The sequence below is a fragment of the Ips typographus genome, linkage group LG8 (genome assembly GCF_016097725.1).
Source record: "Ips typographus isolate SLU linkage group LG8, UJ_Ityp_2.0, whole genome shotgun sequence".
Classification (NCBI taxonomy): domain Eukaryota; kingdom Metazoa; phylum Arthropoda; class Insecta; order Coleoptera; family Curculionidae; genus Ips; species Ips typographus.
The window spans coordinates 1,517,703-1,531,135 of NC_138429.1; the positions used below are offsets into that span (position 1 = coordinate 1,517,703).

At 35.7% G+C, this 13,433-nt stretch overlaps 1 protein-coding gene across 3 annotated transcripts in view; it reads left to right on the plus strand.

Moving 5' to 3' along the window:
• LOC145733265 (uncharacterized) overlaps window positions 1-13,433 on the plus strand; it is a 131,200-nt gene that overhangs the window by 29,666 nt on the left and 88,101 nt on the right. The gene's annotated exons all lie outside the window — the stretch shown is intronic.

Genomic DNA, 13,433 nt, shown 5'->3' on the forward strand with positions numbered 1-13,433 from the left:
CAGTAATTGATTTTAAACGAAAAATGGTTTCTGGCTAGAAAAAAAAATCCAATAAGATTAATGTGAAGGAAGTAGGTTATTCGGTACATTTACCGGAGGGGGGGTGAGGGGGGTCTATAACCCTTTTGCGTATATACACATAGTTAGATCGATGACGGGTGCAGGCGGGTCCGGGTGTTTAGGACGGGGGAATGTTTTGTTCCAGAAACGGGTGTCGTTTTGCGAGTTGACAGCGACTAAGTGTGCTTCTGGCGTTGGCGGTAGCTATCGTGAGGTTCCGCTCCATTACTCCGCCGCCATTGTCTCGTCGCCGTTGACGGACAGCCGCCGATAAGGCGAATGCCGCCGGCACGTTGGCCCCCTAGGAACTTACACGTGTTCCTTCTAGTCGTCTCTTCTCCATCGGTATTGTGTTGCTCGGTTTCGCGTATTTTTTTCTATCTATACATCACACTGCTTTCGTCTCTCTACTACTCCCTAAAGAATAATTGATGGTGTTTCCAAATTCCACCCAAAACCCTTAACGAGCAAAAAGAAATTAATAATATGTCGTTCTATTCTGCCTATTTTTTAATTCTTGATTATATGGTGAACGGTTTATGTAGTACCTTTAAGTAAGGTACTTAAAGTTAATTAAAACTTTGAACTGGGATAACTTTTGAAAATCGTACACTACCAGTACAACAATACGAAATACTAAAAGAATGACAGTGACGTCAAACAAACAATTGACATTTTCGTTTACGTTAGTTATACAACCACGCATACAAGTATCGATACTGATGTTAAGCATTGCATTGTTGCATGTTCTGTACGCGAACATAATTAAGAGGAAATATGACCTGCTTTTAAGTACTTTTCGAAATGTAATATCTCCCAAACATAAGGAGCTAAAAGAATGTGTTTTGGACCTTTTTATAGCAATTTACATGCTCTTATAATTTGATAGTCAGATTATGCTCTATAACAAGCAATCGCTAAGTCAGCCATATTGAAATTTTTGACAAGTTTCTGACAACTGCTGTCTAGTTAACGCGTTAACTTAGTCTACGAAGTAATAGGAATGTTCGCGTAAAATCCCTACCGATGAGGGATTAAATAATTATGGTCCATTTAAGACCGTTCATCTTACCCTAGTTACACCGGGGGCGGTAATTTATAATCATTGCCTAACTTTCTTAGATAAACTCCACGACGGTGGAACGGATGGAATTAATAAGGCCGCGACAAATTCGGCATTAAAACAAACAAGAATGTTCAATTAGGCCGCCAGGGGGCGCGCATAAATCACGTTTAAAAATTCAAAGTGCATTAGCGCGGGTCGGTCCGGAACTGGAAACGGAAGTCCGGGCGTGCGTCCTAATGACGAAAACGTCCCCTCTCTCCCCCCCCCTGTTTTCCTCTCTTTTACTTCTTTGGATTTTTTTCTCTTTATTCTCTCTTCACAAACTTCGTCCCTTCTTTTTCTCGCCTTAATGGGCCCTTATTATTGTTTCCGCACGACTGTCTTAATTATATGGATGATATAATTCTTTCAAAAGTGATCTATTGATATTTCGATCTAGGATACTATTATATCAGTTGTTGAGGATAATATTTAAGTTGTGACAACGCTGCTTATGATCTGTCACTGTTAAGTCATTTGTTTGTCACTAAAATGTATTCTTGAAAGGAAGGAAAGGAATAATCAAGAGAAGGACAAGCAGAATGTGACAGCAACCCGCCATTGTCAGCTTCTTCTGTCACATTCTATCAACAATTGTCTTGAAAATTCCATTCTCCGCTTTCAAGAATTAGGCTCCTGCACTATCTAATCTAATATAACGAATTGAACCTAAATTTTCGATAAATATTGATAAAGGGATGGTACCACACCTTTTGGTGTTCAGATTACGAAACCGGAGATCATAAATTAATTCGGGTGCTATAGAAAATGTAGTCTACGACAAGGACCACACAAAAAACGCTCCCGTACTACTCACAACGTTGCCAAGTTTAATAAAAAAACTGGATTAATTGTTAAAGTCAAACTAATCACAAATTTATAATTACTGTCATCAAATACTTACTAAAACTAGTATACTAGTATTTGCTCATATTTGACGGTTAGATTTAACGTTTTTGGATGACCAATTCGACAACATTGCATTTATATAACATACACAAGGGAGAGTATCGAAATCTGGTCGCTGCCGGGGTCCCAAAACTCCCGCCCTGCGCACCTGGGCCCCATTTGCATCACAATGGCACCGAACCACCTGGACACGATCTCCCTCTTTGCTTTGTTTTGATTGGATCCGTTTAAGGGATTTTTATTGGTTCAAGACCTATACACGGTGTGTTTGCTTTTGTTTTGTTTAATTATTGGATCAAATTTCGAAACGTTGCGTTTTGTTTTAAATGGCGGTTGCCAACGTTTGTCCACCATGAAGTTTTTCTTTGACAGAAATGTAACTTTCTAGGGATAAATTAAATATGAATAATATGATTAAACAGAAAGCTACCCCAAAATTCTGTAAATAATGATAAGAATTTCAAATGGGACACTCTGTATATTATTACGTCGTTCGATTCAGCTTGTCATGACCTACTATGTGCCGTCAAAAAGCGTACAGTTCTAGAGATATACAGGGTGAAACTTTTGAAAGAAGGTGGTGATAACGTTTAGGATGACTTTTAACATAAAGTGTAACTTGTCGCTTTATGATTTTTTGTAATTTTAATTATTCGTAATTTGAAATGGGACACGCTGTATATTATTACGTCATTCGATTCAGCTTGTCATGGCCTACTATGTGCCGTCAAAAATTGTACAGTTCTAGAGATATACAGGGTGAAACTTTTGAAAAAAGATGGTGATAACGTTTAGGATGACTTAACATAAAGTGTAATTTGTCGCTTTATGATTTTTTGTAATTTTAATTATTCGTAATTTGAAATGGGACACTCTGTATATTATTACGTCATTCGATTCATCTTGTCATGGCCTACTATGTGCCGTCAAAAAGCGTACAGTTCTAGAGATATACAGGGTGAAACTTTTGAAAGAAGGTGGTGATAACGTTTAGGATGACTTTTAACATAAAGTGTAACTTGTCGCTTTATGATTTTTTGTAATTTTAATTATTCGTAATTTGAAATGGGACACGCTGTATATTATTACGTCATTCGATTCAGCTTGTCATGGCCTACTATGTGCCGTCAAAAATTGTACAGTTCTAGAGATATACAGGGTGAAACTTTTGAAAAAAGATGGTGATAACGTTTAGGATGACTTAACATAAAGTGTAATTTGTCGCTTTATGATTTTTTGTAATTTTAATTATTCGTAATTTGAAATGGGACACTCTGTATATTATTACTTCATTCGATTCAGCTTGTCATGGCCTACTATGTGCCGTCAAAAGCGTACAGTTCTAGAAATATACAGGGTGAAACTTTTGAAGGAAGATGGTGATAACATTTAGGATGACTTTTAACATAAAGTGTAACTTGTCGCTTTATGATTTTTTGTAATTTTAATTATTCGTAATTTGAAATGGGACACTCTGTATATTATTACGTCATTCGATTCAGCTTGTCATGGCCTACTATGTGCCGTCAAAAAGCGTACAGTTCTAGAGATATACAGGGTGAAACTTTTTGAAAGAAGATGGTGATAACGTTTAGGATGACTTTTAACATAAAGTGTAACTTGTCGCTTTATGATTTTTTGTAATTTTAATTATTCGCAATTTGAAATGGGACACGCTGTATATTATTACGTCGTTCGATTCAGCTTGTCATGGCCTACTATGTGCCGTCAAAAAGCGTACAGTTCTAGAGATATACAGGGTGAAACTTTTGAAAGAAAATGGTGATAACGTTTAGGATGACTTAACATAAAGTGTAACTTGTCGCTTTATGATTTTTTGTAATTTTAATTATTCGTAATTTGAAATGGGACACTCTGTATATTATTACGTCGTTCGATTCAGCTTGTCATGGCCTACTATGTGCCGTCAAAAAGCGTACAGTTCTAGAGATATACAGGGTGAAACTTTTGAAGGAAGATGGTGATAACGTTTAGGATGACTTTTAACATAAAGTGTAACTTGTCGCTTTATGATTTTTTGTAATTTTAATTATTCGTAATTTTAAATGGGACACGCTGTATATTATTACGTCATTCGATTCAGCTTGTCATGACCTACTATGTGCCGTCAAAAAGCGTACAGTTCTAGAGATATACAGGGTGAAACTTTTGAAAGAAGATGGTGATAACGTTTAGGATGACTTTTAACATAAAGTGTAACTTGTCGCTTTATGATTTTTTGTAATTTTAATTATTCGTAATTTGAAATGGGACACTCTGTATATTATTACGTCGTTCGATTCAGCTTGTCATGGCCTACTATGTGCCGTCAAAAAGCGTACAGTTCTAGAGATATACAGGGTGAAACTTTTGAAAAAAGATGGTGATAACGTTTAGGATGACTTAACATAAAGTGTAACTTGTCGCTTTATGATTTTTTGTAATTTTAATTATTCGTAATTTGAAATGGGACACTCTGTATATTATTACGTCATTCGATTCAGCTTGTCATGGCCTACTATGTGCCGTCAAAAAGCGTACAGTTCTAGGGATATACAGGTTGAAACTTTTGAAAGAAGATGGTGATAACGTTTAGGATGACTTTTAACATAAAGTGTAACTTGTCGCTTTATGATTTTTTGTAATTTTAATTATTCGTAATTTGAAATGGGACACTCTGTATATTATTACGTCATTCGATTCAGCTTGTCATGGCCTACTATGTGCCGTCAAAAAGCGTACAGTTCTAGAAATATACAGGGTGAAACTTTTGAAAGAAAATGGTGATAACGTTTAGGATGACTTAACATAAAGTGTAACTTGTCGCTTTATGATTTTTTGTAATTTTAATTATTCGTAATTTGAAATGGGACACGCTGTATATTATTACGTCATTCGATTCAGCTTGTCATGGCCTACTATGTGCCGTCAAAAAGCGTACAGTTCTAGAGATATACAGGGTGAAACTTTTGAAGGAAGATGGTGATAACGTTTAGGATGACTTTTAACATAAAGTGTAACTTGTCGCTTTATGATTATTTGTAATTTTAATTATTCGTAATTTGTGATTGGTCAAAAAAAACTAGCCAACTAAAAACTGCTTTTTTGACCAATCACAAACTACCAACAGTGATGTTGTGATACTTATAGTTGTACTGAACGAAAATGTGTAATAATAACTGTAATTCCACTTCAAAATCTCCAAAACTGATGGAACTAGTAGTTAGTGCAATAATAGAGTTACTTTGTTTTTAAGAAAAAACTATTCACAGACAAGAAGCGCATATAGTGACGTAATTCCCATTTGTCCCGGTTTTCACAAAAAAAAGACAGCTTGTCTACTAAAAAGATTCCACATTATATAGGTTGGAATCCGAAAAATCGCCCAAAGGGCCGATTATTACCTGTTTTCCGAGAATCACCGATGCAGACTTTTTTTCGCCGAATTTTTGGAAGAATGGACAAATTCCGAAACAAATGAATGAAGCTTAAAGCCCCTCGCCGGTGACTTCAAAAGCTTTTTTCCAATACATACCACCGGCTAGGGTATTAGTATCGGGGCCCCATAGGGGGTACGTATATCTCTGTTTTTAATGCTTTTCTGTACTGTGTGCATGAAGGGATGGAATTAGACGGATTTAATGTCCTGCCAATCTGTTTGCCAACCCCCTCTATATTTTAAATTTACAACCTGCTTCAAATCATCATCATCTTTGCAATTCTGTAAAAACACAAAAATAAGAAATTCAAATTCCGATAGACCATCATCCAAAACACGTTTTCGATATTTTTAAACTCGCATTTGCCCTTAGAAGTGCACGTGAACGTCGAAGGGTCCCAGGGCCAGGAACAATGGACTCTGTACGATCCAGTCGTCCAATCCAAATAGTGTGCACCTTTCTGCCCTTTATTCCCTCGGGATTACTTTGCCTGGGCCGCTGGAATGTGTCGAGATTTTTGCACACCTGGGCTGCCCGATTTGAGACGGGGTGATTGTTGCGTAGAATATTGTGCTGTGCTTTGAACATAATACCTTTAGAACGACGTGGGTATTTTATATTTGGGACCTTGAAATATTTGTTCAAAATTTCGTATTTATTTAATCATAAAATTAGTTTTCACCCTGTATTTTGGCGTTCTCACATCTCAATAATCAACGCGACTGCTTATTCAATCAGTCATCCTATTAAGTTAATATGCTCCAATCAGATTTTATGATATACGTCCCAATTGGATAATTGAATAAATTTTAAATTTTTCGGCTTCCAAATGAATCGTAAACGGTCGTATTGACGAGATACTTATTTAGAGCAACTTTTCTCTCTTAAACGCGTTTTACAGCAAAATTATTGAATCAAAGAAGTTAAAGCTTCATCAACCCAGAAAACTATAGTTTTTAGGTTCCAATAATCGTTCTTATACTGGTTTTTGTTGTATTTTTTATTTGAATTTTTAAACTTGCAGTCGAAAACAAGACAATCGTCTTAAAAAATGCGTATACTTTCTGATTAGTAACAAAAAGGATGTCATGTAAGTGATGTCATGTCATGCAGGGTGGTGCAGTTTTTCGTCTGTCAAAAAATCCTTTTTTTTGCTACAACTGTCAGACTGAATTACTTATTGTTGATGTGAATGGCATTTCATTCAAAAAATGACGAAACTATTTACCTGGCTTTTATTGCAATTACTTTAAAATGTTTCAAAAGGATCAATTTAAATCTGGTCATCCGGAAGGTTTACGAGTTAATTTTGACACTGAAAATAGTCAAAAATGTTGTAAATGGACTAATTTTTACTGACATTTAATTTTTTAGACTATAGGTAATGTAAAGTGAACATGTGAACCAAATTTGATAACATCAACACTGATAACAGATTATTCAATTACAAGATATTCTAAAAATTAGTTTTCAAGACTAATATCTTAGCATTTAGTGCCAAAGATTGTTTTTTCATTACTAAATAGAGAATTTTTCGAATTTTTGAAAGGTTCAAAGTGGTTATTTCCCTTAATTTGAGGTCCTTTGGTATAAATATATCCTTTGCTGTGCATTAGAACCCTTATAGAGCAAAATAAAAATTTGCCAAAATTGCACTTTTGACAAAAATTGAATTTTTCAACTTTTTGAAAAATCGTAGCTCTTTTATTTAAAGTCGCAGGAAATTCGTTCTAACGCCATTCGAAAAAGCATAAAAAATACTACAAAATGAGTTAAAAATGGCCTCTCTAGCTCTTCACGTTACCGAGATATTGAATTTCAAAAAGTACCAAAAAAACCTCTCTAATACCCCCCCATTCTTTCAATTTTTTTGAAAAGTGAAAAATTTTAAAGTGCTTTTTTTGTGCTTATTTCACTCAATTTAAGGTTTTTTTGTATAAATATGCCCTTTGCTGTGCATTGGAACCCTTATAGAGCAAAATAAAAATTTGCCAAAATTGCACTTTTGACAAAAATTGAATTTTTTGACTTTTTGAAAAATCGTAGCTCTTTTATTTAAAGTCGCAGGAAATTCGTTTTAACGCCATTCGAAAAAGCATAAAAAATACTACAAAATGAGTTAAAAATGGCCTCTCTAGCTCTTCACGTTACCGAGGTATTGAATTTCAAAAAGTACCTAAAAAACCTCTCTAATACCCCCCCATTCTTACAATTTTTTTGAAAAGTGAAAAATTTTAAAGTGCTTTTTTTGTGCTTATTTCACTTAATTTAAGGTTTTTTTGTATAAATATGCCCTTTGCTGTGCATTGGAACCCTTATGGAGCAAAAAAAAAATTGAAAATTTTGACAAATAATGGCATTTTTCGAATTTTTGAAAGGTTCTGAAATTGGATTTTTTACTCTTACAACACTAAAAACAGTCCAATTTAGAAGTTTTTATTAAGAAATACTCCAATTTTTTGCACCAATAAGTATAGAAGTCAATTTAATAACCGAGAAGCTTGAAATTACATTTTCAAGACTATGGATAGTGTACAAACTGGGTTTCAGGCCTGATAAGTAAAAAACTTAAGAAGAAGATAGTCTTGAGACACTTTTTGGTGTCCAAATCAATGTTCAAGGTTTAAATGTGTGAATTTGTAGTAAAAAATTCGAAAAAAAGTAGTTTTTCATGTCTACAAGTCAATTTATGTAAAAACTGACTACTCAGGCAGTTTTTTAGCCTCTCAAGTCAATTTGTCTGGATACTATGAAAACTGGTTACAAACATATTATTTAATGTCAATTTTTACCGTTTTTAAGACAATTTTTAAGTTACATTGGATTGGTTTTGGATAAGCAAAGTTTCAAATCAGAAATTTCTAAGATATACTTTCTTTTTCAACTAAAATAAGGAAATTAAAAAAAACGGTCATTTTTGAAAAATATACAGAAAATAAGGCGGAACAACGAAAACCATCTTCCTGTATCTACGCCACTGGGCAATTTTGACAAACGTCATCTTCAACTAGTAATCAGAAAACGTCATAGTCACGTGAGCATTTAACCAATGAAACTTGACATTTACTGTTTCAGAGTTGGATAGCGAATTTCTTTCGGTTTGTAATTTTGGATCCAAACGCGTTATGATTCAAAAGTCACGTGACCTTTATGTGATTTTATAAAAAGGGTGTCACGTGATTTTTTCATCATAACGCGTTCTGACAGTTGGAGCAAAAAAAATTTAAACTGAACTTTGAAAGACTGTATCTTCCTTAGGAATGTCATGTCAACTTATTTTTTGATGGGCTATCGAATGGTAAATTATTGACATTTAAAACTGAACCACCCTGTAGATAACAATAGACCTGCACAGAAGTAAAATGTATCCTGATGGTTCATATTAGCAGCTAACATAACTTGTATTTTTCTCGTGTGAACCAATTGGCATTTTAAATTAATGTGTCTAGTACATTGTTCAGTTTATGACATTTCTGAAACTCAACCAACGTAAACAAACACAAATGTGGTAGAAAGTAGTTAGAAAATTTACCATCAGAGGTCCTATCAATTTTGCATTGCTACACTGGAACAACAGCGAAGTTGGTCGTCTTGAGTTTTGCAATCATTATAGTTTTGATATTTTATCGATTTTAAATACCCCTAATTAATAAATTTGCATAGTTTTTAGCTGTTTTATTGCAAATAGTACTGAAAAGTCGTTAAAATACACAAAATAATTATGAATGGTAACACTTTGTAATAAATGTAATATCCGTTATTTGTCAACGATGACGTTTCAAACAAAAATGTCTGCAATCTACCGTAAGATTATTTTTTGGTTTGAACTGCTATCTGGGTAGTTTAGTATGGAAATTTTGGTGGAAAACCAGAAAATTAATCATATCCAGTCATAAATATATTTTGGGGGCGGAGTGCTTTAAACTAACTTGTCATTTGCACCGACCGGGGGGAGAAAAGTTGGTCTTGGGTAGGTGAAAGCAAATTGTGTATCTCGAACCTGGACTAACAAGGCTTGACAATTATTCCGGGTAATTAAATGAAGGGAACTTTTGCGCCGGAGCCATTCTCAAACTCCGGTAATTAAGAGAGAGAGTCGGTCGGCACGTTCTTGTGCGACTCCGGAATGTGCCAATTTCATTAGCCTCATTGTCTAGCCGCCTCGGCTAATGTGCTTAATTACGTGTATATCTGTTTTATTCTTTTTTTTCTTCTTCTTCTTTCGATAATGCTCGCCCTTTTCCACCTCCTCACTTTTTTTTTTTTAAATGGCCATTTCGTTTTCTTTTCAAATATCCGCAATGAATGGAGTAGGTACGTATTTTGTATGAAAACTGGCTTTTAAACTTTTTTTTTGTTTTTAGAAGAAGAACGAAAGATCACTCACTCTCCACAGCACACTGGGAAGTGTGAAAATATCAAGTAGGCCATATTTTCAGCGCGCTGTTGCCAAAATCCAGCACCGTCGACAAAAAATAGGAAAATTAATTTTGTCGTCGGTGCTGGATTTTGGCAACAGCGCGCTAAAAATATGGCCTACTTGATATTTTTTTCGTTTTCTGTCTTTGTCCCACGCATGCAATTATCTACGTTTCTCTGTCAGTTACACGGTTTTCCTATGGTCGGTTTTGGATTTACCACACCTGTATATTGAAAATCGTATTGCGCATGTGTTCAAAGCTATCAAATGTCAACTATGGTAATCACGTGTGTTTGAAACGTTCTCTAATTGTCTTCTAAACCTTAACTTTACTGAAATAACATTTTAAGGTGATTTCTAGGTGTCAGGAAATTAAAGAAATGCTAATACACGATTTTTTCAAGCCCGATCGTAATCTAGGTGGGTTTCAACAAAAGGAACCGAAAGGCAGGGACATAAGCTGCGTTAATAACAACGGAAAAAAATCCAAAGGCACAAAGTTCATGTTTTCGACTGCGTGGCGCTAGTTAAGCCTCGATAATTTCGTTTTTCGACGAACCAACCGTGATTCTCCATTTCCTGAGCTTATTAGACGGATCGCACGTCTGCATTCTTATGCGGAGATTACGTTTTGACTTAAATGCTAATAAACATGTCTTTTGTATGAATGTCGCCTTCTTTTGGTCGCGATGTCGCACGTTTCAATGGCTCTTTTATAGGTTAACGCATATAAGTTTGATTGTGATTGGTTTTCTTTCACTCATCTTATTTTTGGTAGCTTTTTTAAGCTTAAGGATGAATTTGAACCATAAATTACTCTTTTCTCTTAAAGTTAACATTCTTTCTGTTTATAATAAATCCCATTAGGGTAGTTGATTTTGAAGCAAATTTGTATGAGATTTACTTTTTCCTCTGGTCCAAAACAAACATTTGCTTGCAACAACATTTCTGGAATTTTAAAGCGTCCACCAGTCTACCAACACGACAACGTCCAATCTCACCGTGTAGTTACAAAATGGTGGGGGTAAACCAAAGCCCCGCCCCCCATCGTATTAAGTAGGCGGCGATCGGGCCAGCTATGCACGCCTTGACGTCACGTAAGCGCGAGCGCCTCCCGCGGTTTGGTGGCGAACTAAATCGCGCTACACGCGGCCGCGACGTTTTAAAGGTTATGTTCCGCGCAACGCAGTGCGGAGACCCGGTGAATTATTGCTTTCTCCCTGGTTTGTGGAGCTTGTTGCGGACGATCCAAAAACTTTTTTTTACGTCGATCAGTTCGAGTAATTTAAAGCGTGAAGAATTTTATTGGGTAACTGTCTCGAGAGAGGAGTTTGTTGAACTTAAATGGGTTTTCCGTCGGTGATTTGTTAAATTTATTAATCGGAATTGTCGGTTTGATAGTGCAGATGATTTTTTTTTTTGGTGCCAAACTATTAAATTTAGAGCATAATTCTGAATGACCACAATCTAGGGGAGGGCAGTTTATTTAAAATATTTTCAAATTGATGGTACTTCCGGAATTTGACACTAACTCGCTGATTGTAAATTACTAATTTGAAAAATTGAAACTTTTTAAAATAATCAACTTGCCATGGCCATTTACGTCACAGTCTGCCTAATTAAATGTAAACAAAGTAGGCGTGTCCGACGCCTACTTTGTTTAGGTTTTTGACATTTCAAAATCGAGAGTCAGTATTATGTCAGAGTGAGCAAATAAGAAATCCTGAATTATCCAGTCTCCACGCCGGCATCAGGCTCCAATTTTCAACTAGAAGTAACAGTTTACCCTTCGCAACAAGTATAACAGTGCAGAACCGCTTTTTTGCTTGAAATAAACCCCTAAATACTCGACCATCACATGACCACCGGAGCAGCACACACCTTAACCCTAACCCAAGAGATGATACAATGAATTGGATAAGGAACGCACTGTTATCACTCTACTCCGTGGTATGAATGGGGTTGAATTGGGTTTCAATGATCTAAACTAAAACATTGGGTTTCAATGATGCCAATTGTAATAAATTAAGCAAAATACGGTCAGAATTAAGAACAAACTTGTAACACTTTAGTGGAAAGTATAGAAAAATAACGCCGGTCAGTCCCCATTGAGACAAATCGAAAACCGGGCAAACAATAGTGTCCCAAGTACAAAACTTCAGGACAGACGAAACATCGAAAGAGGAAAAGAACAAAAAGCGTCGGCGCTTCGCCCCCCAATCTTTTGCCGGCTCGTGTATTATTTTGTTATCAAAATAATAATTTGGTTTTGTCCGTGAAAACGTTCCAGTCAACAGGTTGTCGGGGCCCTGCTGCATTGTCAACAATATACACACACACACTTAATAGCATTACCATAATAATATTGTCATTCTTATACAGAGAAAAAAGCCGCAATATAAGGGTTAACGCGGATGATGTATTGGGACGTATTTTGTATGAATGCCAATAAGGGCATTTTTGATTTCCCCAGCCCTTTTGCACTTGTTGTTATTGACAATGTGACTGTACATTTTAAATTATAACATGATTATTGACAAGTAATTTGAAGTCTAAAACCACCATAAAGCTTCGGTAGTAATTGTTTTAGGTACGTGAAGAATTAAGACAAACAAAAACAAATTAATCTTTCGATGCGCAACCGTTGAAGCTTAAAGAAGCCATAATTCGTTGTCTTCGACCAAAAAAATCGAAACATGAAAGAATGTCCAATGATCGATATTTAATTAACTGAAAGCACCGCTAAAACCGCATTTTTAGTGCACTTTAAAAGTATCTGCAAGAAAATGTTAACCAATTTACGTATAAGAAGACTGCAGTGTGATGTATAAGTATACGACTGGTTTGACAGACTTCAGACGTCAACGTCAGGTGTCATAAACTTCAAACGATACAATCCCATCAAGCTATAAAGTCTAATACAACATTTGTTTAAAAAAGTCACGTGACTTTGCCAAATAAGAACTTGAAACTAAATTACGTCTAGACTGATTTGTAATTTTAGCCAATATAATTGAATATCCGTTTTTCCACCAGCAAATATATAGTAGGAATCAAAGTTGAAAGGAAAAAAAAACCAACAAACCGCCAAACATCCCCTTGAAAAATTTTTGTAAGCGAGTGTACCTCAACCCCCCGTTTCTGGTGCAAATCTCTTCGTTCGTCGTCTCGGGGCCGATCAACGGTTCGGCGATGAAACGAGGGCGAACACTTTTGAGCCGGACTGTACTTCTTTTGTTCTAAGCACTGATTGGTCGGCATTTAGGTCGCGAGGGTTGGTTGGCCCTAAATGGTCGCACACTCCCCGTTTTCTTTCCACCCTTACGGGTAAAGACACCGTCAAAAGTTTTTTGGTAGTTTCAAGTTTATTTTCTTTAAAACATTTTTTTAAGACAATTAAGTTTAATTTTCTCTTATATCACTGCATTGTAATAGAAAGAAATGGCCGGAATTGAGTTCCTGAAAAAGCTTGTTATTGTGACCAAATTTGCTTGAAACA